The 27,133-nt window shown below is 41.6% G+C and overlaps 1 protein-coding gene and 1 pseudogene across 1 annotated transcript in view; one reads left to right on the plus strand and one right to left on the minus strand.

The window, feature by feature from the left end:
- Positions 1 to 27,133, minus strand: part of SERPINB9 (serpin family B member 9) — a 65,590-nt gene that overhangs the window by 13,567 nt on the left and 24,890 nt on the right. The window lies entirely within an intron of this gene.
- Positions 24,484 to 25,399, plus strand: LOC144236319 (ashwin-like; annotated as a pseudogene).

Raw genomic sequence — 27,133 nt, forward strand, 5'->3', positions numbered from 1 at the left:
GATGCCCCCTCCCCCAGCTCCCGGCCCCGCCTCGCGAGTGGGCCCGCACGGGGGTCCCTGGAAGGGCGGGAAGCCCCCTAAGCCGATTGTGAAAGGAAAAGCGCTCTGCAACGGAGAGGTGAGCCAGGCTGGACCCGCTGCGCTGGCTCGCAAGTGGACAACACCGCGGGGACGTGAGCGACGGGCCACAGAACTTCGCCTGGGCTTCTCTACTTCCGGAAGCAAGTGCTTCCAGGAGCTCTTGACAGGCTCCGATTTTGGAGTAAGAAGGCCCGTGGGTCTTTATTCCACACCCCTCATCTTTTTTTTTTTAATTTTTTTTAATGTTTTATTTATTTCTAGGAGAGAGAGAGAGCGCGAGCAGGGGAGGGTCAGAGAGAGAGGGGGTCACAGACTGAAACAGGCTCCAGGCTCTGAGCTGGCAGTCAGCACAGAGCCCGACGCGGGGCTCGAACCCACGAACCGCGAGATCATGACCTAAGCGAAAGTCGGACGCTCAACCGACTAAGCCACCCAGGCGCCCCTCCACACCCCTCATCTTACACAGATGAAAGGGTGAGCTAAAATAAAGTATCCGCCCAAGATCCCACACTAATTAGCTGTCCTGAATCCAGACACAGAAGCCAGGCGTCCTACCTTCTAGAAGCTCCGAGCCCTTGCTCCTACTGGTGTTTGCCAGTGTGTATGCAACGCTACTATTCACCTGCAAAGTGATGGGAACAGATCTACCGAGTCGGACTGCCTCAGCAACATGGGGGTTCTGAGGCTGGTGGACTTGTGGATGGTCGATTCGGTTGTTGAAAAGGTCATCAGATGCCCACACTCTTCCCATCCCTCGTGGCCAGTGACGGGAGACCCCAGCAATTAGAAGCCTTTCTTGTTGATGTGATGATGTCCGGAGAAATAACAGATTAAATTACTTTCTGAAGCAGAGAGGTTTTCCCAGAAACCTTGTCCTTCACCAGATTTCTCTTATTTCAAATGAACCTGAATTAGTGAATTCTCCTGAGGGACTGAATTGGTGGGGGAGGCAAGCCAGGTAACTAAATTTCAAGAGGCACACACTCTTAGGGGTTAACCCCTGTACGTATGTAACCCTGACAGGGTGCCTTCGTAAATTTCACACCCTAGGTGCCTCCCTTTTTAAAATATAACAGCGTTATTGAGACCTATTAACATATCATAATATTCACTCTTTAAAAGCATACAATGCAGTGGTTCTTAGTCTGTCACAAAGTTGTACAACTATAACCACTGTCTAACTCCAGAACATTCTATCACCTCAAAAAGAAACACCATTCCCATTACTGATTTTCTCTGTTCCCTCTTCCCGCAGCCCCTGGCAACAACTAATCCATTTTGCTTAGATTTGCCTATTGTGGGATTTTCATGTAGATAGAATCATACATAATATAGGCTTTTGTGACTGTGTTCTTTCACTTAGCACAGTTTTCTCAGGTTGATCTTCACTGGTTCAAGGTAACAATGATCTATACTTCTTTTAATGACTGATGATATAATAACACTGTGTATGTGTGTGTGTATGTGTTATCCATTTTATTTATTCTTTCATCAATTGGTAGACATTTGGGTTTTTCCTCTCTTTTGTCTGTTATGAATGATGCCACTATGAGCATTCACATAGAAGGTTTTATCCAGATATATGTTTTCATTTCTCCTGGGTCTATACCTGGAGTGGAATTGTTAGATCATACAGTAACTCCAAATTTAACTTTCTGAAAAACTGCCAAAGTATTTTTCAAAGCAGCTACAAAATTTTATTACTATCAGTGTACATGGGTTTCAGTTTCTCTATATCTACTGTCTGTCTTTTTTTCATTTTAGAAGGTGTGAAAATGGGGTAATATTATCGTTACAGTTGTAGTTCCTTGATGACTATTGATGCTGAGCATCTTTTATCTCTCCATGTGCTTACTCGCTCTTTGTATATCTTCTTCAGGAAAAAACCCATTCAAATACTTTGCTCATTTTCAAATTAGGTTGTATTTGTATTGTTGAGTTTTAACACCGTAAGTTTTTATTCACTTCATCATCATACTGCATACTCAAACTGCTCATCATCATACTGCGTACTCAAACTGCTCAAAACCGTGACAAAAAGAAAATCTTAAAAGTGATCAAAGAAAAAGGCACAAAAAAACAGAGATGAAGATGATATCAGAGCTTTCTTGGGAAAAAATGCAAGCACGAATACAGTGGAGAAACATTTTTAAAACACTGAGAGAAAAAAGAGAACTCCGCACGTTTCAAAAATATCTTTCAAAAATGAAGGTGACACAAAGACTTTTTCAGACATACAAAACCTGAAAGTTTTCATCACCAGCCAACCCTGCACGTCAAGACGTGTGAAAGTAATTCCTTCAGGCAGGCAGAAGAAAAATAATAAAGGAATAAGGATCTGCCCAAAAAAGAAGAGCACTGGAAACAACTATCAGATAAATATATGACAATTTTTCTTATTTCTTAAATGTCTTTAAAAGATAGTATTTTCAATAATATTTTAAATGTCTTTAAAATAATAACAATGTATTGTGGGGTTCATAACACGTATGAAAACAACAGCCCAAAGGTCAGCAGAGTCTAATTCTCAAATTTATAGGAAAATGCAGAGTACCCAACATAGCCAAAACAATTTTGAAAAATAGGAATAAAACTGGAGGGGCACCTGGGTGGCTCAGTCTGTTAAGCATCTGACTTCGGCTCAGGTCAGGTCATCATCTCATGGTTCCTGAGTTCAAGCCCCGCATTGGGCTCTCTGCCGTCAGCACAGAACCTGCTCAGATCTTCTGTCTTCCTCTCTTTCTGCCCCTCCCCTGCTCATACACACATGCTCTCTCTCAAAAATAAACATTAAAAAAATTTTTAAGAATAAAATTGGAGGACTTACTACTACCTGAAAACTTATTAAGATACAATAATCAAGTATTGTGGCATTGGCATCAAGATAGACATTACATCAATGAAATCAATTATAGTCCAGAAATAGAGCCATGTATATACGATCAGCTGATTTGTGAAAAAGGTGCAAATGCAGTTCAGTGGAGAAAGAAAGCTCTTTTCAATACATGTAAAAGGAGCTCAAAATGGATCATAGGCCAAAACCTAAAATGCTATAGGATAACATTTCTAGAAGAAACTTAAGAGACATTCCCTCTGACTTTGACTTAGGCAACAAGTTCTTAGATAAAGCATAATACATAAACCAAAAAAAGTTGAATAAATTGGACTTCTTTAAACTTAAGAACTCCTCTTTGAAAGACACTGTTATCAAAATGAAAACTCAAGTCACAAGCTGTGTGAAAGTATTTGCAAGTCATGCATCTGATAACGAACTTGGTATCTGTAACAATGCTCAAAATGCAATAGGCAAATAACCTCTCCCAACAAAATAATAAAATATGGGGGAGAGATTTAAAAAGATATCTCACCAGAGAACATGTATGGATTGGAAATGGATACATGAAAAAGTGTTGAACATCATTAATCATTAGGGAATGCAAACTAAAACCTCAATGAACTAACATTATACACCAATTAGAATGGTTAAAATTAACAACACTGATCATATCAAGTAGGCGTGAGGATACAGATCATCTTGAACTCTCATTTGATCTACTGGGTACAATTATCTTGGAAAACAATTTTGCAGTTTCTTCAAAACTTCAACCTGCCATATGACTCAGCTATTCACACTCCTATGTATTCACACAAGGGAAACAAATGCATATGTTCATACAAAGACTTTGCATATAAATGACCACTGCAATTTCATTTGTAATAGTTAAAATCTTTGCAACAACCCAAATATTCAACAATAGATGAATGGAAGCAAATTATAACGTATCCATATAATGGGATATAACTGAGTAATTTAAAAATGAACTATTGATGCACACTATATGGATGAAATCCATATATCTCAAAATAATTGTGCTGAGTGATAGGAGCCATACCCAAAAAGTACATGCTGTATGATTCCATTTACATAACACTCTATAAAATTCAAATTAACCTATAGTGACAGAAAGCAGAGTAGTGGTTGTCTGAATCTGAGGGTATGTGGGGAAGATAGGGCAAGGAGGGATGGGAGAGAAGGATTGAAAGGTGTGACAGGAGCCTTTAGTGTGTGATGGATATGCTGATTATCTTGATCATGGTGATGGTTTGACCAGCACCTTCAATATCACAACTTATCCAATTGTACATGTCAACGATGTGAAGTCCACTATACCCATTATACCTTAATAAGATTGTAAAATAATTTTTAGAGGACAAATTGAAATTAAAATTTGTAGATGCCTGTTTTCCAGTCCTGTGGATTAATTTTTTCCCCCAGTACAATTTAGAAAGCACAGTCCCTAAAATGGTTGTGGTCTCTTTAAGAGGGAACATAGTCTAGCTTGGTAGATTTTAATAAGAGCTGTAAGGAAATGGCTCAGATAATAGGCCAATCAACTGTGACTCCAAAGCAGAAGCAGGAGCAACCATGATTCTGTCCAAGTCATAAAAAGAGTCAGGCAGCAGTCAGTGAAGGCGTAAGTGGGAATGTAAATCAGCACTTTTTGGAGACCAATTTGGAAGAAGCCTTAACATATGTCCAACTTTTATCTCAACAGTATTATATTTAGGAAGACTTCCTTTAAAATAATTAAGGAATGAGCAATACTACAGTATATAGCAGCGCATGTAATGTAAATAATTTTAATTACCCAAATTGTCTACAAGTAAATAGATCACAAGAAATATGGACACAAATAATGGAATTAGGTGTACGCATATCAAAATTGACGATATGTACAGATAATTACCTTGAGGAAGGTTCATAGTAAGTAGGGGTTATAGAAGTCTATGATTAACGTGTGAAAGTTTAACTTGTGTTTATAAGTTTATAATTCCATGCATATGTTGGTTGGAAACCCTCCTGGGAGCTTCCTTGGAACAATGTGAAACCAGCTCCATGCTCAGAGGGCAGGCAGAGACTGAAGAAAAAGGCAGGTCACTCCAGGTTGGTAGGTAGGTGGCAGTTTTATTAAGCATGGCTTGTCTTGGGTGGCAGGAAGATGAATGGATCCCAGCACCCACAGACCAAATCTTAAAAAGCTTATAAAGAGACCTTAACTGAGTTCAGTCACATACACTGTGCAGGTATTTTCCATACCACATGGCTATCTCAAAACTGTGTCCTTGCAGCAGCCTCTGGGAGTGGGAAAGGCAAGTGAAACCCACATTCCTAGGACAGGGGATCCTCTGAGAGCTGTGGGTCTAGCTCACAGGTCAACTGGCAGTCATGTCTTTTCAGTATCCTTCCCCAAGGAAGGGGATACATACACACACACACACACACACACACACACACACACACACACACACACACATCTCAGCATCAACAGTGGTGATCACTGGGTGTGGATTTGTGTGGAATTATTTCTAGAGAATGTATTAGAAGTCCTGGAGGTGAATGCAGATAGCTGCACCATCAGCAAACTTCTGATTCCAAGGCTGTCAAAGGTGATAGCATTCTGAGATAAAGAGCCCCATGATCCCCCAGGGGACAGTTAAGATACAAAACTCACTGTAACTCCCTGACACTCCTTGAAACTACACGTGCTCCCTGCATGCCTCCACGTAGCCACCAGGTGCATATCTGTTTAATGTCTAAAGATCCTCTGTGCTCTCTTTCCATGCTGTGATCTTCCTTGATACTTCTATCTAATGAGATAGGAAATAAAGGCTACGTGTGCAGGCCTGCTCTCTCCCAGAGACAGCCCTGCACGTCCGCTCAGCCTGAGAACTTCTTCATTGCGTGGCCACAGATCTGTGGACAACTTAAATTTTATTCATATTTTTTATAGTCCAAAATTCTGCCACGACACATATTCTTTTGTAATAAAAAAAAATACTTTTATGTAGGGAGGTCTTTTCTTTAGCAAGGCATATGCCTGAGTCACATCAGAGCATGTGTGATAACATCGGCCATTGTTCCCAGGAGCTGGTGAGCATGTGAGGGTTTCCTTGGGGGCTTCAGGAGAACTAGGCAGAGTTTTATGTGTGCTTCCAGGGGACAGAGATGGAGACAGCTGCAGGCATCTGCTTCACGGTTCTACCTCCTAGCCTAGTCCTGAAGCTCATTGCTAAGCCTTGGACCTGTACCTGAGTTACTTCCACAAGGGACTCAGATGTGGAACACACAGGGATGTCTGTGTGACACTAAAGAAGACACTGATGGACAATGCCTCAATTGTTGAAGAGACAGACCCTGGGCAGCTGCAGGGTTAACATGTCAAGATCTCTGGCTTTGCGAGCCACAGGACCTGGGCACTGGCAGGAGCGGGCAGCAGACCTCTGAGGTGATCGCAGGACAGAAGAGCAGAGGACTGGTCCGGGGATCCCTGAGATGCTCCAAGAACATTACAAATAGTAAGTGCAGCCTGAGAGGGGAGCCATCCCAGGTTATAAAGGGCAGGCAGAACCACTCAAGGACACCTCAAATATTCCAATACAAGCATCAGCCTAAACATCACACATCCGAAGCCTCAGTTACTCAAGCAGCTGTGGAATTCTCCCAACAAATGTTCACAAACCACCCAAGTGCACACACACATTATTTTGCCATTCAAACCACTACACTGATTTGGTCACTCAAGATTTAAATCAAGGCAAGGAAGGCAGAAGGGAAGAAAAGGGTATGGACAGGAACTGTGCCTTAGAAGAGAACCCACTACAGAACAAAATGCTGCCAGTTTTGTGGGTGTCTGAGGAAGAGAAGAAAAGGATGGTCTGCAAAGTCTGGGTTCTGTTCTGCGGCGAAGGCAGTCCTGAGCAGAGCCGCCGCCTCTGTGCCCTTCTCACTGGTTCCCTTGCAAGGTCTCTGTGCACAACCTTGGACACACACTTCTTAGTTAACATTCCAGGAAAGTTGGCCTTGGCTTCCTTTGACAATACAAGTCTTAAACTTCAGAAAAAAAGACTCCAAGCTGTTACTCTCCTCCACCTTTGATCTGGGAAGGAAAACTTGAACTTTCTTTAGTCAGCTTTTCCAGATTTGTCCAGGCTCTGAACTTCTCAGATGTTATTGCTTTTTCCACCTGGAAAAACAGAGTTAAATCCTAGAATCCATATGACAACCTCATGTGCCCATGCACACACGTATTATCCCCCACCTGTCTCCCAGCACCCACACCCCCTGTGCAACTACGTGGGATGTTCTGGTCCAAGACACAGATATTTTTCTTCTTATATACACACCAAGACTCTTCCCAAATTCTCATGTTTTCCCTGTCCTAGGGACACAAGAGTAAAACAGCTACAAAACAATGGAGGCCAGCAGAGTTTTTAAAAAAAGAACTATTTTTCCCTAAACTCATTTAAAATATTTAATCTGAAATATTTAATTTTAAAATTCTTATAACCAACTGTTACATTTACTCACATTACTGTGAGTCAGAGGGCAGTCTGACAAAAGGGAGACAAAGATCGCAGCTCAGATCTCTGACTACCAAAGAGAAGAAAATCAAGGATTATCTGCGCAGGAAGGGTGGGCTCTTCCTGAGAGCTTAGAGCGGAAATGGAGATTACAGAAGCATAGCTTCTGGCATCTCCCATTTGCCCTCACATGCACGCTAGCTGCCTGCCCTGGAGTCAGCCTGGTCGGCCAGGAGCTGTCATTCATTCTGAGTGTCCATAGGGAAGAAGGAATGGAGAGAGAGGGGCTTCCACTTGCATCTGCTCTTCCCCTTACCCAGAGCCCCAGTCAGTGTTTCTGTTCAATGACAAGTCATGGGGCATCGGCTCTAGTTCCAGTTACTAATTTTCTTCAAGTAGCCATGACAGATCTCACCTGTGACCCCACAAGCGAAGCACATTCTGGTCCCTGAGAGAAGGCAGGGAAATTCAGGCAGGCCTGTGTCAACATCCTAGACAGCCGTGAGCTGGAGCTGACCCTACCTATGGTGAGAGGCCATCCTCAAACTTCCAGAACTTTGCAAGCCAGTTGTTAAACTCTTAGTAATTAAAGTCAGCCATGGAGAGAGTGTTTATACCACAGGAACCAGCAAACATCATTATTCAGGGCTTCCACCTCCCCCACCCAACACATACACATCACCTTTGGCTCTGCTGAGCCAGTTTGCCAGCAGCTGATCCTCTACCTCCCACCCACAAGTTTACTTTGCACTCCTAAACTCTCTTCCTTTCCTGTTAGAGAAAAGGAAGGTATCTCTTTCTGTCTAAGCTAAGTTCCTCACTTGTATTTTAGATCCTTGGGCCAGAAACATCTGTATTATGTGCAATCTTGTTACAAATAAAAACCTTAAGTCAACACCCACACCTACCGAACAGAGTCTGCATTTAAACAAGATTGCAAGGACAGCCATAACAAGGTAGCACAGACTGAGTGGCTTAAACAACAGAAATTTTATTTTCTGGTAATTTGGGGGGTTAGAAATCCAAGGTCAAGGTGTCAACAAAGTTGGTTTCTTCTGAGGCCTCTCTCCTTGGCCTGTAGATGGCCGTCTTCACTCTGGGTCTTCACATGGTTCTTCCTTTGTATCTATGTCCAAATTTTCCAATAAGGACATCAGCCATATTGGCTTAAGGCCCACCCTAATGACTTCCTTTTCACTTAACTACTTCTTTAAAGACCCCATCTCCAAATACGGTCACATTCTGAGTACAGGGAAGTAAGGACTTCAATGTACAAACTTTGGGGAACACAAATCAGCCTATAACAATTTTTAGACACGTTAATATTTGAGAAACACTTCCTAGATCAATCCCTACTCTCTTTTCTAAGACTCTTGTTCAATGATTACTGGGCCTTGAACAAGCCCCTCACTTCAAAATAAAGAATAGTGCCCTTACATTTTTGGCACACTCTCTTCTTAGCTTCATCAAAACATGTCCTTACCAGTAATTGGATACCCAGTAGAAATGCATACACATGTTCCACAAAAGACAGGCAGTGGTATTCATCTAGCACTATTTGTAATAACCCAAAGTTGGAAAGTCCTCGAATGCTGTGTCATGGATGGATTTAGAGAAATGAGCTCAGGATGGAATCCACAGACACTCAGACTCACCGCTTAGGGCTTACCATGGCCAGATGGGTATTGTCACCAGGAGGCAGAATGATATTATGTCTTCCTATGTGTAGGGCAGCCCTAGGTCTGGAGTTTGGGTCTGTGTATATACCCTGTTTTAAAATATTTTTTAATGTTTATTTCTGAGGCAAGGGGAGATGGAGTATGAGCAGGGGAGGGGCAGAGAGAGAGGGAGACACAGAATCTTAAGCAGCCTCCAGCCTCTGAGCTGTCAGCACAGAGCCCAACACAGGTCTCAAACCCACAAATTGCAAGATCATGACCTGAGCCAAAGTTGGATGCTTAACCAACTCCGCCACTCCATTTTTAATGTATCTGGCTTAAGTATCATATATACTGTTTCTTTCTTCTAAAAAAAAAAAAAAAGAAGGAAATCATAATTAGATTACTGGAAAATGAACATAGTTTACCCCCCAAAATAACACATCTAACTGGAAGAACCCCTCAGGGACAGATAAGACAGTTTTTACCTCTATGTCTCTATGCTGATAAATATAAAATCTTCATCAGTACACCTTAGTGTTGAGTACAAAGTACTATTGTTCCCACATCAAATATTACCAGGTGAGAGAGTGAATACAGTGTCAAATATAGAGAGATATTAGTTTCAGAAGCAATTGTGCTTTCATTCCTCTTTTGAGAAGCTGCATAAAAAAACACCCGCATAGATCTTCCAATTAAAAAGTATTTCTAAGGTCACCTGGGTTGCTCAGTTGGTTAAGCGTCCAACTTCAGCTCAGGTCATGATCTCATGGCTTGTGAGTTCAAGCCCTTTATCATATTCTGCACTGATAGTGCACCTACTTGGGATTCTCTCTCTGCCCCTTCCCTGCTTGTATGTGCTCTCTCTCTCCCTCTCAAAGTACATAAATAAACTAAAAAAAAGGATTTCTCCAAGGGGCACCTGGGTGGCTCAGTTGGTTGAGCATGGGACTCTTGATTTCAGCTCAGGTCATGATTTCATGGTTCTTGAGATCCAGCCCTCTGTGGAGTTCCATGCTGACAGTGCACGGAGCTTGCTTGGGATTCTCGCTCTCCCTGTCTCTCTGCCCCTTCCCCGCTCATGTGCTTGCTCTCTCTCTCTCAAAATAAATAAAATAAACTTTAAAAAAAAGTATTTCTTCTAGAGGGTCGTCAACTAATATTCAGGCCTTTGGGGAAAAGGTTCTGGTAAGAAAAGATATTGTTGGCCAAAGATCCTTCCATCTTGAAAAGTTGTCCAGTTATATCATAAAAATACAACTAGAAAGCTTAAAAATGTATTTAAATATATTTTATATTTTTATACCTTTGAGTAATATGTATATTAGGTTGATGGAGGCCAAATCCAAGCTTTTGATCCCATCCTTTATCACATTGAAAGGGGAGTGCAGAAAAGGGTTAATGTTAGACTTAACAGTCTTAAAAATAGTAACGCCTTTTTCCTGAGCTCAGAATTGTAGAACCATCAGTCTTAAGACAACAAATATGCACCACTGGGACTCGAGACCAAGATGGCAGAAAAGCATGGAAGGTTTTTTGGCTTCTCTCATCCCTGAAATGTAGCTAGATCAACACCACACCATCTTGCACACCTAGGAAACTGATCTGAGAATTAACACAACAATCTGCACAACGTGAACTATAGAACTCAGCAGGTATGTGGTGTGGAGAGCAGAACTGGGGGAGAGAGAAGCTGCAGAGGGTAGAGAGTTGTTTTTGCTTGCAGACAGAGAAAGGAGACAGAGGGAAGAGTACAGAAAAAGCACTCCCCCCGCCCCCCAAAAGCAGCTGGAGAAAAAGAGAAAGAGTGGAAACATCCAAAAGGGACTTAACAAGAAAGGGAGAAAGGAGAGGCTTTAAGTTCCATTAAGCCTCTATAAACAGTGAAACACAGAGTCTGAAACTACAGAGATACCTGGCGGAGCTCTGGTGGGAAGAGTGAATTCCCAGGAGCAGACAGCAAGGTCTGAGGAGTCCTCAGGCCACACAGAGAGAGGCAGTTCTCCTGTTGAGAGGACATTTGGTAGAAGCTGTGTGGCCTTCCCACAGGAAAAGGTACCAGCGGATCCCACAGAACAGCCACGTTTGCTGGTGTTGGAACAAGGATGTTCAGGGTGAAGTCTGGCACCAGATATGTGTTGTGATTTACCATAATTCCTGAAATGCTGCTGCCACACAATCCGGTGAACCTTTTCTGGGTTGGACTGGCAGCCAGCCATAGTCTCTGGACATCTGCAGCAGCATGGTTGGACAAAAGTTCCTGGGGACTAGTTGACACCCAGCCATTGCTCAGCAAGACATTCCTCCAGAGGGTCAGAGGAGGTCAAAGCCACAGGGCCCTCAGAAGTGAGGGGTTTGGAAACACAGCTCCATCTGGGATAAAACTCAGAAGGAAGTGCCACCTGGCAGGTTGATGGGGTGGTCATGGACAGAAACAGGAGACAAAAAAAGGGTGCACAGAGTTCTGATACTAGAGACTGGGTACCTGGGTAACACCATTTTCACCCCTCCCATGCATGTGCACTCACTCTATGTGCCACATGTTCCACCTCAGTAAACTAAGCAGTGGCATCTAGTGAAGAATGGAGTACAAACTGCACTCTAAAGGAACACTACAAATCTCTCTCCCTATGTAGTTTATGGACTATAAAGTGTTTCACAGTTTGACTTCGAGGGGAAACTGGACATAATTTCATTCATATTTCATTCTGTTCACTGGTCCATCTATTCAATTTTTTTTTCTGTTCTTATTCTTCAATACAGAAAAAGAAAATATTTATTTTTATTTTCCATTTTTATAAAAGATCACAAATTTTTTAAAATTTTTCTTACTTTTTTGGAAAATTTTTAAAATTCTATTTTATTTTCATCATTTCATTTTATTCTATTTTACTGTATTCATTTTTTAAAATTTTCAAACGTTTTCCTTTTTTTCTCTTTTTCCCTTTTCTTTTCCTTTTGTCTCTATTCTATCAAGCTTTTTTCAACAACCAGACCAAAAGACACCTAGGATCTAGCATCCTTTATTTGATTTTTCTGTGTTGTTGTTAAATTTTAATTTAATTAATTTATTTTATTTTCTTTATTTTTATTTTACTCATTATTTTTCTTGCAAATGCTGAAACAAAGAAATTCACTTCAAAAGAAAGAACAGGAAGAAATGATAGCCAGGGATTTAATCAACACAGATACAAGCAAGATGTCTGAACCAGAATTTAGAATCACAATAATAAGAATACTAGCTGGGGTTGAAAAAAAGCATAGAATTCCTTTCCGCAGAGATAAGAGAAATAAAATCTTGCCAGGACAAAATTAAAATGCTGTAACTGAGATGCAATCTCGAATGGATGCCACAGTGTCAAGGATGGATGAAGTAGAGCAGCGAATTCGCAATATAGAGGACAAACTTATGGAGAATAATGAAGCAGAAAAAAAAGACGGAAACTAAGGCAAATGAGCACTATATAAGAATTAGAGAACTCAGTGATTCATTAAAAAGGAGCAAAATTGATGAAAGACCTAAACATAAGACAGGAAGCCATCAAAATCCTTGAGAAGAGAGCAGGCAAAAACCTCTTTGACCTCAGTCACAGCAACTTCTTACTCAACATGTCTCCAGAGGCAAGGGGAACAAAAGCAATAATGAACTACTGGGACCTCATCAAAATTAAAACCTTCTGTGCAGCAAAGGAAAGAATCCGCGCAACTAAAAGGTAACCAACAGAATGGGAGAAGATATTTGCAAATGACAGATCAGATAAAGGGTTAGCATCCAAAATCTATAAAGAACTTATCAAACTCAACACCCAAAAAACAAATAATCCAGTGAAAGAAATGGGCAAAATACAGGGATATACACTTTTCCAAAGAAGACATCCAGATGGGGTGTGTAAGTGGCTCAGTCGGTTGAGCATCCAACTTCGGCTCAGATTATGATCTCACTGCTCATGGGTTTGAGGCCCATATCGGGCTCTGTGCTGACAGCTCAGAGCCTGGAGCATGCTTCAGATTCTGTGTCTCCCTATCTCTCTGCCCCTCCCCTGCTCATGCTGTCTTTCTCTCTCTCTCAAAAATAAAAACACTTAAAAATTTTTTTTAAATTGAGATGTTTTTAAGTAAGTTATTTTTGTCCATCAAAATCTTTCCCATCTTATTATTTTAAGAAAATTGCAGTATCTGAAAAATATTTCCATATCTGGTTGACCTTTAAGGGTCCTCCCAGATAAAAGATAAACAGGGTCCCAAAGAGGAAGGATTTTTTTCGGGGATTTCCTGGCACTGTCCTGAAGGGAGGAGATTTAAGTATTTTTCGAAAATCACTATTTCATGACCTTACAGGCCCAAGACAAATAACGGAATTGCGTTGCTGGCCTGGAGATCTGGCAAGCACACACAAACAGGCCTCTGATAACCGAGTCACAGGGCTAAACCCGAGAAGACTACGCCCCAGCCAGGCACAGTCCCTCTTTCCTTCTTGACTCAGAGACCCCCAAACCTAGCATCTCACACTGCCATTGTGTGACACACCTACTTGTCTTTTCTGTGACTCTTCGGTGTCCTTAGCAAAGGACAGCCTCTCTAGATCTGCCTCAGGGAGCTCTGAGAGGATTCCTTACACAGACCAAATGCTGAGTTGGGCTCTATTCTGTAAAAGTTTCCACAACTTTGAAAACACTTTCCCCCACCTCTTACCACGTTTCTACCATAAATACTTGCACAGGTTATGCTGCGTTTCAAGATTCATTAACCCAATTAACAAAAAAGTATAACCATCTACTATCTGCCTGTCACTGTGCTAGGTGCTTGGCACCAAGTTGAAGACACAATATCTGACTTGAGGTGACTCAGAGCCTGATGACAGAGGTCGAAAGTACATAGAGGGACTTTCAAGGTGTTATGAGAAAATGGATCGCAGCACCTATGCTCCTCCAACCCCAAGAATGTTCCTGTCCCAAACTTATACTCCATATGGACTCCACTGACTTCTGTCTCCCTCACCAGACTGGTGATGGCCTCACTCTCCTACACTCATTTTTGTGTCAACAGTATCAACCATCACAGTGTCTGAAACACATTTGTGGAATGACTCAAAGGCTTCATAGCAGGATGTGATCATTTAAAAATATAGGTCTCCAACTGGACAAAGAGGGAAACAGCATTTTAGATCTGGATGGTCATGGTAACTTAGAACAGAGAGTAAGGAAGGGAAGGTCTTCTGGGAATGGATTGGAATAGGTCTGTGTGTGTGTGTGTGTGTGTGTGTGTGTGTGTGTGTGTGTGTGTGTGTGTGTGATTTCAGGGTAGGGGTTAGGGAGAATGCAATGGCAAAGAATGATTGCTGAAAATTAATTCTGAGGCCAAATCGGGAGGGACCTATAAAATCTACAGAGAACTCTCCCATGATAATTTGCTTTCAGATATAAAGAGCTTGACAATTGGCTTCCATCTTCTCACTCATCATGTGTTTTCAGATATGGAAGCCAAGCATCCAAGAAAAGCTGCACCACCAGAGGTAAGACCAGGGAGGACTCCGGATGGCTGAGCTTCTGACTTCTACAGCAGGGTGGGGGGCCGGAGGGCAAGGGGGAGAAGCAGGTGTGGGTGCAGGAGGATGGACATACTGAGAGTGACACCAGAGAGAGATATATAAAAAAACAATAAAAAAAGAAAGACGTAATTCAGAAGCAATACTAAAATTCAAAATTATAATTATAAAAGTGTATTTCTAAGCACAATTTTAAGGCAGTGGAGTTTTACAGATAACCCCAAACTTACAATGCGCTGGCTTATGATTTTACTTTACAGTGTGCAGAAGTGATATGCATTCAGTAGAAATCGTATTGGGAATTTTGAACTTCTCCCAGGCTAGCGATACATGGGACGATCCTCTCTCATGACACCGGGCAGCAGTATCCCAGGAAGCCACATGGTCACCAGGGTCGACAACTGTATGCTTACAACCAATCTGTACCTACACAACTATTCTGTTTTTCACTTCTAGTACAGTATTTAATAAATTCCACGAGATCATTAACACTAAAATGGGCTTTGTGTAGATGATTTTGCACAATTGTAGCCTAAGCACAGAGTATTTGTAGCACTTTTAAGGTAGGCTAGGCTAAGCTATAATGTTTGATACATTAGGTATATTAAATGTACTTTAAGTTTTAGGATATTTTCACTTTATGATGGGTTTACCGGGACATAACCCCACTGCAAGTCACGGAATATCTGTACATCATTCTCTGCTCTTCTGTAGTTTCTCTGTTATCTTCCTTTTCACTAATGTGTGAACACCACTTACTGAAAGGAAATTACACACTTTTTCTCCAAAGGCTGTTGGTAGTTCTGAGAAAGCACTGTGTGCTGTGTTCATTAACTTCATTGAGAAGTGAGTGGAAATCTTGGTGAAGATGCCCATCTTTGTTTAAACAAAAAGGTCTGTTAATAGAAAACACCACCAACTGCTTTGAACACTGCCTTCTAATTCCCCAAAGAGTGACCTCCAAACAAATCTCTGTACTGAAATTAAGAAGATTCCTATATGAAAAGGAATTTGATTGAATTGTCTAGCACAGTCTTTCCCAACCACAGCATTACTGACATTTGAGGCCACATGGTCCGTCATTGAAGGGGCTCTCTGTGCGTTTTAGGATGTGTAGCAACATCCATGACCTCTCCTCACTAGATGCCACTAGCACTTTCTCAATTATGACAACCCAAAGTCTCTCCAGATATTGCCACATGTCTTCCAATGGGACACGGTTGCCCCTGCTGAAAACCAGTGGAGCAGAGTTATTCATATCCAAAAGGCATGATAACAGGAGGCAGAAAGAAAAGAAAAAATAAGTCTTTGGAATTCAATCTAACATGGCCTCAGGGAAGAGGAGAAAGTGCAGAAATACAAAGGAAAATATTTCACTACAAATTTTACAGACCAGATTGTAATTTAAATGGCAAGTCAGAATGAGAATTAAGGTTTTTCCTGTTTTGTCTCCCATTCCCAGCCCAAAGCCTCCGTCCTCCAGTGAATGGAGAACAGAACCTTGGGGAAACTACAACTGGGCTCCACCATCACACTGCAGGGGAAGTGTTCATATTCTTGATATTATGTGTCAAAGGTTATGCAAAGGGTAATGCTCTGGGACACTTCCACCAGATCATCAAAGAAACCTAAAACACAAAGAGGCTAAGAACTACTTCCTTAAAGCATGACTCATTACTTCATTTGTACAGAAGGTCACATATAACCCTCTTTGGAGCAGATTATATATTCCCTCTAAATAACTCCAGAAGATAGAAGTTCAAATTTGTGTGGCATTCTTTCACTACACATCATCACATGCTAAAAATACACATTTACAAGTTCATTTAGATAACTGCATTTCAGTTTTAAGTAGGTTTTTAACAAAAGTTTAAAATAAAACAAAATTGAAATCCTTTGCCTTTTGGTGAAATAGAATTACAGTTTTATCAAAGATGCAATTTTGCTCTAATACACTGATGCTTTTGTCTGCTTTTGTTACTGAGATGTTCACGTGGGTACAGCTGCTACATCTCATGGCAGCTGTAGGCCAGATGCTCCCAGAGAAGGAGCAGCAGGGTCCATCCATCATACACATGGAATGTATGAAAAGATGCCCTCCAAGAGAAGCTTTACTGCCTGGGTGCTTGGTCGGTTAATTATCCAACTTCAGCTCAGGTCATGATCTCACAGTTTTTGAGTGAGCTCCCCCACCCCCCGCCCCGCCAATTGGGCTCTCTGCTGTCAGCGCAGAGCCCACATAAGATCCTCTGACTCTCTCTCTCTCTGCCCTTCGCCCATTCTTTCTCTCTTTCTCCCTTTCAAAACAAGTAAACTTTAAAATACAGTTATTACAGCTTACTATTGTTAATATAAGTCTAGCAAATTATTATAAGATCTCAACAAACCTTATTTAATAAGTAGGGGTGATTTGTGACTGGGGTACTATTCAATACAATATTGAAGTTCATCCACGTATCTACTTGAGTTGCTTTGCCATTATAATTGAAAACATTTTGGGAAACAAAGGGATAAGTCATCTATAGTACCATAGCTCTGCAATCTGCTTTTTTCTATTATTTTATCCTTTTTTTATATGCATGTATGTTTTTACCTCAAAAGTTTTATTTCATTTTATTTTATTTTGAAGGCAGTTGGAATTTTATTTATTTATATTTATTTTTTTAATTTAAATTCTAGTTAACATACAGTAAATCACCCAGAGTTCATCCCAAAAAGCACCCTCCTCAATGCCCATCCCCTCTCCATCACCCCTCCTTCAAACCTCAGTTTGTTCTCTGTATTTAAGAATCTCTTATGGTTTGCCTCCCTCTCTGTTTTTATCTTACTTTTACTTCCTTTCCCCTACGTTCATCTGTTCTGTTTCTCAAATTCCACATATGAGTTAAATCATATATCTGTCTTTCTCTGCCTGACTTATCTCACTTAGCATAATACCCTCTATTTTCATCCACATGGTTGCAAATGGCAAGATTTCATTCTTTTTCATTGCCAAATAGTATTCCATTGTATATATAAACCATATCTTCTTTATCTATTCATCAGTCGATGTAAATTTGAGTTCTTCCCATATTTGGCCATGGTTGATAGCACTGCTGGAAACATTAGGGCACATCTTCCCCTTCGATCAGCACTCCTGTATCCTTTGGATAAATTCCTACTAGTGCTATTGCTAGGCTATAGGGTAGTTCTATTTTTAATATTTTGAGGAATCTCCACACTGTTTTCTGGAGTGGCTCCACCAGTTTGCATTCCCACAAGCAGTGCAAGAGGGCTCCCCTTTCTCCACATCCTCACCAACATCTATTGTTTCCTGAGTTGTTAATTTTAGCCATTTTGACAGGTGTGAGGTAGTATCTCATTGTGGTTTTGTATATCCCTGAGGATGATATTGACCATCTTTTCATGTGTCTGGTAGCCATCTTGATATCTTCTTTGGTAAAGTGTCTATTCATGTTTTCTGCCCATTTCTCACTGGAATATTTGTTTTTTGGATGTGAGTTCAGTAAGTTCTTTATAGACTTTGGATATTAAGCATTTATCTGATATGTCATTTGCAAATACCTCTTCCCTTTCCGTAGGTTGCCTTTTAGTTTTGTTGATTGTTTCCTTTGCTATACAAAAGATTTTTTTATCTTGATGAGGTCCCAATAGTTCATTTTTGCTTTTATTTCCCTTGCCTCTGGAGACATGCCAGTTAGAAGCTTGTGTGGCCAAGGTCAAAGAGGTTGCTGCCTATTTTCTCCTGTAGGGGGTTGATGGTTTCCTGTCTCACATTTAGGTCTTTCAACCATTTTGAATTTATTTTTGTGTATGGTGTAAGAAAGTGGTACAGTTTCATTCTTCTGCATGTCACTGTCCAGTTCTCCCAGTACCATTTGTTGAAGAGACTGTCTTTTTTCCATTTGAGATTCCTCCAGCTTTGTTGAAGATGAGATGGCCATATATTTGTGGGCCCATTTCAGGGTTCTCTACTCTATTCCATTGATTTATGTGTCTGTTTTTGTGCCAATACCATACAGTCTTGATGATTATAGTTTTATAATTCAGCTTAGAGTCCAGAATTGTGATGCCTCCAGCTTTGTTTTTCTTTATTAACATTACTTTGGCTATTTGGGTCTTTTCTGGTTCCATACAAATTTTAGGATTGTTGGTTATTAGCTCAAAAATATTTAAAGCCACAGGAGAAAGATAGTGTGCAGGGATACCTGGGTGGCTCAGTCAGTTAAGCATCTGACTTCAGGTCAGGTCACAACTTACAGTTCATGGGTTCGAGCCCCACATTGGGCTCTGTGCTGACAGCTCAGAGCCTGGATCCTGCTTCAGATTCTGTGTCTCCCTCTCTCTGCCCTTCCTCTGGTCATTCTCTCTCTCTCTCTCTCTCTCTCTCTCTCTCTCACACACACACACACACACACACACACACACAAATATATATATACACACACATATATATGAAGTTTAAGAAATTCAAAGCTAAGCAAAACAAAATTATTGAAAACTCTATCCAGATATAAGGTTCATCATGCACAGATTTGAGGCTTTTAAATTTTTTAAATTATGGTAAAATACACATAACAAAACTTACTATCATAACCATTTTCAAATGTTTGGTTTAAGGCACTGTCACATTAAGTACATTCACACTGTTGTACTACCAACCATCCAGAACGCTCTTTTCATTTCACAAAATTGAAATTGCAAACCCATTAAAAATTAACTTCCCATTCCTTCCCTGGCCCCTGACAGCTACCACTCTACTTTTTGTCTCTGAATTTGACTATTCTAGATAACTCACAAAAGCAGGATTGTATATTTGTCCTTTTGTGACTGGCTTATTTCACTGAGCATAATGTCCCCAAAGTTAATCCATGTTTCAGTATGTGTCAGAATTTCCTTCTTTTTTTAAAGGCTGAATAATATCCCCTTGTATGTATAAAACACCTTTAGTTTATCCATTCATCCATCTATGAACACTTGGGTTGTGTCACTTTTTGGCTATTATGCATAGTGATATGAACAATGGTATGTGAATACCTGAGTTTCTGCTATTAATTCTTCTGGGTAAATACCCAGAAGTGAAATTGCTGGATCATATAGTACCTCTTATGTTTAAATTTTTAAGGAACCACCATACTGTTACAGACTCATATTCACAAATAGATGCATCATCATCTGATCTTCTGTCTTCCTGTTTCCCAGGGGAGTACAAAGTGCCTCACTCTGCAGTTTTAAAACTGTGCTCCATTAAGCCTTAGGAAGAGTCCTTTGAGTCTCTTAGGGCACAGTGGGAGGAAAGCAGAGCTGGGTGGATGAGACTAAAGGATGACTGTTTCAAACTGAGCATCTCTACTGTTGGGTGTTTTGTGTTAAGCTTCCTCCAAAAATAGTTTATGAGGGAGTGTCTCACATTAAAAAAAAAAAAAGTGTGAAGGCCACTCTCTAAATAAAGAACAGCGCAAACCAATGTAAATTGTTTTAAGTCTCAAAGGATGTATGAAAATGTCAACCAAGAAAGTACAATAATGACATAGGTCATGTTAAATGTTAAAGTTTCTCAGCTGTCCTCAGATCACAAAGCCTCTTGGGAACCTTCAGCTGCACAGATTGTACAGGAAGGTTGTAGTTTCTTGAAGGCTGGTGTGCTGCCCATGGGCAAGCCCTAGGTGCAACAGGGTCCAGCCTTCTCCAGGCCTCTTCCAGCCCACACAACCTCACCTTACACCTAAAGACATCTCAGGAAATAAAGGGCCAAGAGCCAGAAAGAGCTATTCAAACTTCAAAGCACTGGGAGGCCCAAAGAGAGAAGGAACTAGGTAAAGCAAAGAGTAGAGACACAAATAAAATTTGAATTTGACCCTACTTGAGTTTGAGAGTTTTGCCATCTAGATGAGGCAGGCATAAACCTAGGCTGGTGAGTGTGTGTCTGTGTGTGTGTGTTTAATAGTCCTGTCCAAATAGGTAAAAATGAACTTGAATATCCCGTCAACCTCGCTTTTAGATGTTAACTACTTTTAATGCCTTGTTTTTGCCTACTTCTAGTTTCTCCTGTCTTTCCTCCTCTTTCATCTCATTTCTTCACCTCCAATCCTTTTCAGCATCCAGACACTAGTCAGTGGCATATCTCCCATCATTATCTATCCATAGTCATGACACCCTGGCGTGCACACACATTGATACACAGTGGGCCTCTGCGGTGTGTCTTAGCTCACAGCAATGTCAGTAGACTGGCAGGGAGACAACAGAATGACTCCTTCTACTTCTTCTTGGTGGTCCCGTCCACTCTCACCATAAGGCTTTTGAGAAATCTGGAACGTCAAACAATGTGGACCTCCCCCCAAAAGTCTAATAAGGAGTTTATTTCAGTATAACACAAACAATACCTATGGATGCCAGGGCCACAGTGCTCCAGTGTCATAAATACTGAACTGTGGAAAGGTTGGACTTCCAGCTAATGAGTTAGCATCAAACTAGTCTTCCTTTTACAGAACAAATAAGGCCTGGGACAATGAAATTACTGTCCTCGAATCTCACAGAAAGAGTGACACCATCTCAAAAGCAAGGCTTCTCTCCAGTATGTAGGAGCCTCCTGGGAGCTTTGTGTGTCTGTAAATTCCCTGCTTCTTTACACACTGCCATAAGTGAGTTTATTCAAAGAGCAAATATACAGACCTTTCCTTTGGGGGATGAAAAATGCAAACTAGGTGCTGTAAGCCCTCACTTGGATTTCAGACCCAAGAGGAGAGGAGATGCATGATGCATAGCCGGCCAGTGAGCCATGAGCAGAAAGACCAGGTCCACACAGGGCATAGGCAAGTGGGTCTGCATGGTGCCCTGTCATAGATGTGGTTGGAAACCCAGGGGGAGGCCCCTTATGGCAGGTTGAAGAGTCTAAACTTGATCTATGGTTTGGAGAGTCATGCATAGTTTTAAACAATGCTCCAATATGAGTACTTTGGAATTTTAGAAAAATAACACAGCCCGCCATCTGGTGGTGAAAGCCCCTGGGGAGCAGGTGGATAGGCCACTGCAACAAACTAGCAATGGCTGGAAGGCAGAGGAAAGAACTTTGTGGAGAAGTAGGAGAGAAAAGTGCTGGGCCAGGTGACTGGCCACACAGGCATAGGGAGGAGGAGGAGAAGTCAAGGACTATTCTGATTGTAGCTAAATTTATACTTAGGGTGATCCAAGGACCACAGGGCTGGTTTCATGAGGAAGCTGGCTCAGAACAGGGAAGATGATAGGTTCCTTCTGGCACCTCCCAAACGAATGTGTAACTAAGGAGAGCCAAGGGATGTTGTGAATATATGTAGGAGCCTTAGAATTAGTAGTAATTCTAGAGTGAGACAGGAGTCATTAGCATCCCTATTCCAGGTGGTTCCATGTGAGTGGATGAAATTACTAAGAACATATAGTGGAGACACAAGGAAAAAAACTCAACTAGTTCTGGGGACTTTCCAATATTTGAATGTAGTAAGAAGGAGAAAGAGGAGGTGCCTGTGACACCTGTGTGGGAAATGGTTGATCTGGGAGGTGTGTGGGAGGAGGCAGGGAGAGCCTGTAAGGCAAGAGAGGCGCTGGGGGCAGCTGTTTCTGGAGTGGGTGGGCCCAGCAGTGGGGGCAAGCAGTATCTGGGGTGAGGAAGTGGGTTAAGGAGCTCCTGCGAGGCAACATGAGGGGCAGCCTAGTGAAGCAGCATTTTTTCCAAAGTTGAGGGGAAGTGGTGGATGAAGGAGATAAACTTAAATTGTTTTGTTCTGTTTAATCAGTGAAAAATCAAAAATGTGAGGTTGCCAGTAAGCAGCTGGCAGAGGGACCAGACAGATGAGTGGCAAGGACTAACCCCAGGGAGATCATAGTGATTCTAGGCGCCACTCTCCAGGCCACCAAATACAAAGCAGTGTCACCACTGGCCCCCCCCACCTTCCATGGCCCATGTTCCTTTAGAAAGACACCCCTGTCCCCACTACTGAACCGGGACTTCTGTTCCAGGCCACGGAAACCACAACTCTAGCTAGTGCCTGGGCTTGCGGGCCTCAAGTGAGGGATGCCCCCTCCCCCACAACACAGCGGGGCACACATGATGACCCCCAGCACACCCCCACGACGTGCACACATGATGAACCCTAGTATGCCCCCATGACGCTGCAAGCACACATGAGGTCCTCTGGCCTCCGCACCCGCACCACTCTCCTCTTTCCCTATGTCCCACTGTCATCCTCCTAGCTCCTCCTCTGGTTGCCTGCCTGGGTTCTCCCTCCCCTACCTCTCCCCCTGCTTAGCTGGTGCTCTAGGGGAGAGTTTCAGCGGGGGGCTCCTGACTGGATGAGGTCCCAGGTGCCTCTTTATTCCAGCTCTTGGAGGATTACCAACCCTCCCTATTTGACCTACCATGTCTCTAATCCTTCTAATTTCTAATCCTTCTGTTTCAAGGAAAACAGACCCCTCCCCTTCCCCAGGGCATGGTTCCATTCATTGCCTTCTCTCGTCTATCTTTAATCTCTTGTAGTCCTTTGGAGTCATGTTATTCACATCTCATAAATTTGCCCAGCATCTCCTATGTTAAAAATCAATTAATCACACTTCTCTTACTTCTCATGCCTATAGCTACCACTCTATTTCTCATTCTTCCGCTGACAGGTTTCTTTAAAAAGTATACATTGCGGCTGCACCAGTTTGCATTCCCACCAACAGTGTAAGAAGGTCCCCGTCTCCCCACATTCTCACCAACATCTGTTGTTTCCTGAGTTGTTCATCTTAGCAACTCTGACTGGTGTGAGGTCGTAACTTAATGTGGTTTTGATTTGTATTTCCCTGATGATGAGTGATGTTGAGTATCTTTTCATGCGTCTGTTAGCCATTCGAATGTCTTCTTTGGAAAAGTGTCTATTCCTGTCTTCTGCCCATTTCTTAACTGGAATATTTGGTTTTTGGGTGTAGAGTCTGGTAAGGTCTTTATAGATTTTGGATACTAACCCTTTAGCTGATGTCATTTGCAAATATCTTCTTCCATTCTGTCCGTTGCCTTTTAGTTTTGTTGATTGTTTTCTTTGTGGTGCAGAAGCTTTTATCTTGATGAGTTCCCATAGTTAATTTTTGCTTTTATTTTCCTTTCCTTTGGAGGCGTGTTGAGCAAGAAACTGCTGTGGCTGAGGTCAAAGAGGTTGTTGCCTGTTTTCTTCTCTAGGGTTTTGATGGTTTCCTGTCTCACATGCAGGTCTTTCATCCATTTTGAGTTATTTTTTGTGTATGGTGTAAGAAAGTGGTCCAGTTTCATTCTTCTGCATGTCGCTGTCCAGTTCTCCCAGCACCATTTGCTAAAGAGACTGTCTTTTTTCCATTGGATACTCTTTCCTGCTTCATCAAAGATTTGTTGGAGGCTCCTAAAAAAAAAAAAAAAACAAAAAACACCCCAGCAATAGCACTATCAGGAATTTATCCAAAGGCTATAGAAGTGCTGATTCATAGGGGCTCATGTGCCCCAATGTTTATAGCAGCACTTTCAACAACAGCCCAATTATGGAAGAAGCCCAAATGTCCATCAGCTGATGAATGGATCAAGAGGGCGTGGTTAATATACACAACGGAATACTACCTGGCATGAGAAAGAATGAAATCTTGCCATTTGCAACAACGTGGATGGAACTGGAGGGTATTATGCTAAGTGAATAAGTCAGTCAGAGAAAGACAAACATCATACGTTTTCATTCATATGTGGAACTTGAGAAACTTAACAGAAGACCATGGGGAAAGGGAAGGGAAAAAAACCAAACAGTTTTAAACAGACAGGGAGGCAAACCATAAGAGACTCTTAAATACAGAGAACAGCAATGGATGATGGCGGGGGATGTGGGCGGTCTCAGCTGCATGGATTCGGAGCTGCTGCTGCACCCAAAGCTGCTGTCCCAGGAGTTCCTTCTCCTCACCCTGGAGCAGGCAGTCTCCCATTTTCAGTTTACTTCCTGAATTAAGATGATGCTACTGGAAATGGTCTTCGTGCCTGCTACCCTGGCTCACCAGTTGTGGGCTGCAGTCCTTGTCACACTGAACATGGAACCATTGTCTTTAAGATGCAGCTGAACCTAATATTTGCAGAGCTGAACGTCTTTGTAATAGTACTCCTTACAGTGCTCTATAGCACAGCGGTGTACTTGAAGCCCCTAAGACATAGCTGTTGAAAATGACATAAGAATAAACAAAGACAATCTTACTGATCTTTATGTTTAGCATGCAATTCCGTTGCCTCAGAGAGATTTGCCAAAGAATAGATGGGGGAAAACAATGGAAAAGAAAAGAGAGCAACATGAGATGAAAAATGAGACTAAAAGGAGAGGCACTGTGGATGGATTAAGGAAAAGACCCCACACTGCGTTTGACAGTTCAACAAGGACAAACATCAAAGTGAAAAAGACAGAGAAGAGAGAATGATCGACTCAAGCCTCCCCCTCAGGCAAGCTTTACCAGTAATCCCTTTAGAAAATTATCAAATTCATCTTCAAGTGTTTCACCCCTAATTTTGTCTTCCAATCAGCCTGTGAACAATACAGTGGAACACAATAATAATGACACTAAACAGAACCATGACTTAACGCATAGGAAAAGTCCTTTGGGTCCTGCAAAGTCCCCACCTTTGCCCCCCATTGGAACTACTCCAGTGAAGTTAAAGCGAGCCACTCCTAAAGAAGTTGAGGTTGCGAATAACCTGAAGTCCCCAGAAGCAAAGACGAAGATACAACATGTTACATGGCCGTGAAGAAAAGTTTCCAAAAACGTAAATATAACTGTGACTGTAGTTTTTCAAGCAAGTTCACATATATTGACAGTATTTACAGAGATCCTGATTATTGTGGAATTTTCTGAAGTGGTTTCAAATTAGGCTTGAAAAAATAGTCTTTCCTTTTCTTGTCCTCCATCCCTCCCTCTTTTTTTTTTTTTTTTTAATTTTTGCCTTTTGTTCCCTTGACTGAGAAGAAATTTCTTTCCTTAATGTAAGTCATTTATAAGTGATCCCGGTCAATCATTAGCTGCAAGCCCGGTATAAAGCATCTGATGAATTTTAGGAATTATTCTCATAAGCCTGTTTTGGTCTTTGGGGAAATTTGACATTTTGTTTAAACTCATGTCTTCTGCCCATTTCTTCACTGGGTTGTTTGTTTTTCGGGCGTGTAGTTTGGCGAGTTCCTTATAGATTCTGGATATTAACCCTTTATCTGATATGTCATTTGCAACTATCTTTTCCCATTCCGTTGGTTGCCTATTAATTTTCTGGGTTGTTTCCTTGGCTGTGCAGAAGCTTTTAATCTTGATGAGGTCCCAACAGTTTATTTTTGCTCTTGATTCCCTTGCTTTTGGGGATGTGTCAAGTAAGAAGTTGCTGCGGTGGAGGTCAAGGAGGTTGTTTCCTGCTTTCTCCTCTAGGGTGTTGATAGTAAACTCAAATATTTTAGAAGCCCACAAATTTATTTCTTTTCCCTCACAAAAGAATTTAACGGTTTATCCCAATAGTTCAGTAAATACTGCCAAACTCCTCAAGGTTCACCAAGAAAAAGTATATTTGTAGTGCTGCCAATAAACTATTCAGAACATACAAAAAAAATATAGAGAACAAACTGAGGGTTGTTGGGGGGGGGAGAGGAGAAAGTAACTGACGGACATTGAGGAGGGCACTTGTTGGAATGAGCGCTGGGTGCTATATATAAGTGATGAATCATAGGAATCTACCCCTGAAACCAAGAGCACACTGTACACATTGTATGTTAGCCAACTTGACAATAAATTATGTTTTTAAAAAATAATAAATAAATAATAGAATTTTTAAAAAATATTTTTATTATTTCCAGGAGAGAGAGAGAGACAGCGTGAGCAGGGGAGGGTCAGAGAGAGAGGGAGACACAGACTCTGAAACAGGCTCCAGGCTCTGAGCTGGCAGTCAGCACAGAGCCCNAGGCTCCAGGCTCTGAGCTGGCAGTCACCACAGAGCCCGACACGGGGCTCGAACCCACAAACCGCGAGATCATGACCTAAGCAAAAGTCGGACACTTAACCGACTAAGCCACCCAGGCGCCCCAGAATTTTTAAAAAGTATATATTGACTGTTGCCTTTTTCTCATCTTCTGATTTATTCTTCACCCACTGCAGTTTGACTTTCACTCTAATATTCCCTGAAACTGTCCCCATAGGTCACCAATGACCTTCTCATTCTCACAGCCAAAAAAAGAAAAAAAAAAAAAAAAGCCCCGGCTGTTATTTCATTTTACGTTGGCAATGTTCTGCTTTTTTGCCAAATGTTTTGTCTGCTTTGAACCCAAAACGGGTTCAAGTTTTGACTCGATTATGTCCAAATCGCTAGCCTGTCTCTTGAGCTGTACACTTTTCCAGTCTCTGTATTACTAGACAACTTTCAGAAACCTGGAGGGAGTCTTTGGCCTCACCCCCAAAGCTAAATGATTAAAAGCCCGGTCAGTTCTATCCCTCCCGTCCACTCTCT

The sequence above is a fragment of the Crocuta crocuta genome, unplaced genomic scaffold (assembly GCF_008692635.1).
Source record: "Crocuta crocuta isolate KB4526 unplaced genomic scaffold, BGI_CrCroc_1.0 scaffold24, whole genome shotgun sequence".
Taxonomy (NCBI): domain Eukaryota; kingdom Metazoa; phylum Chordata; class Mammalia; order Carnivora; family Hyaenidae; genus Crocuta; species Crocuta crocuta.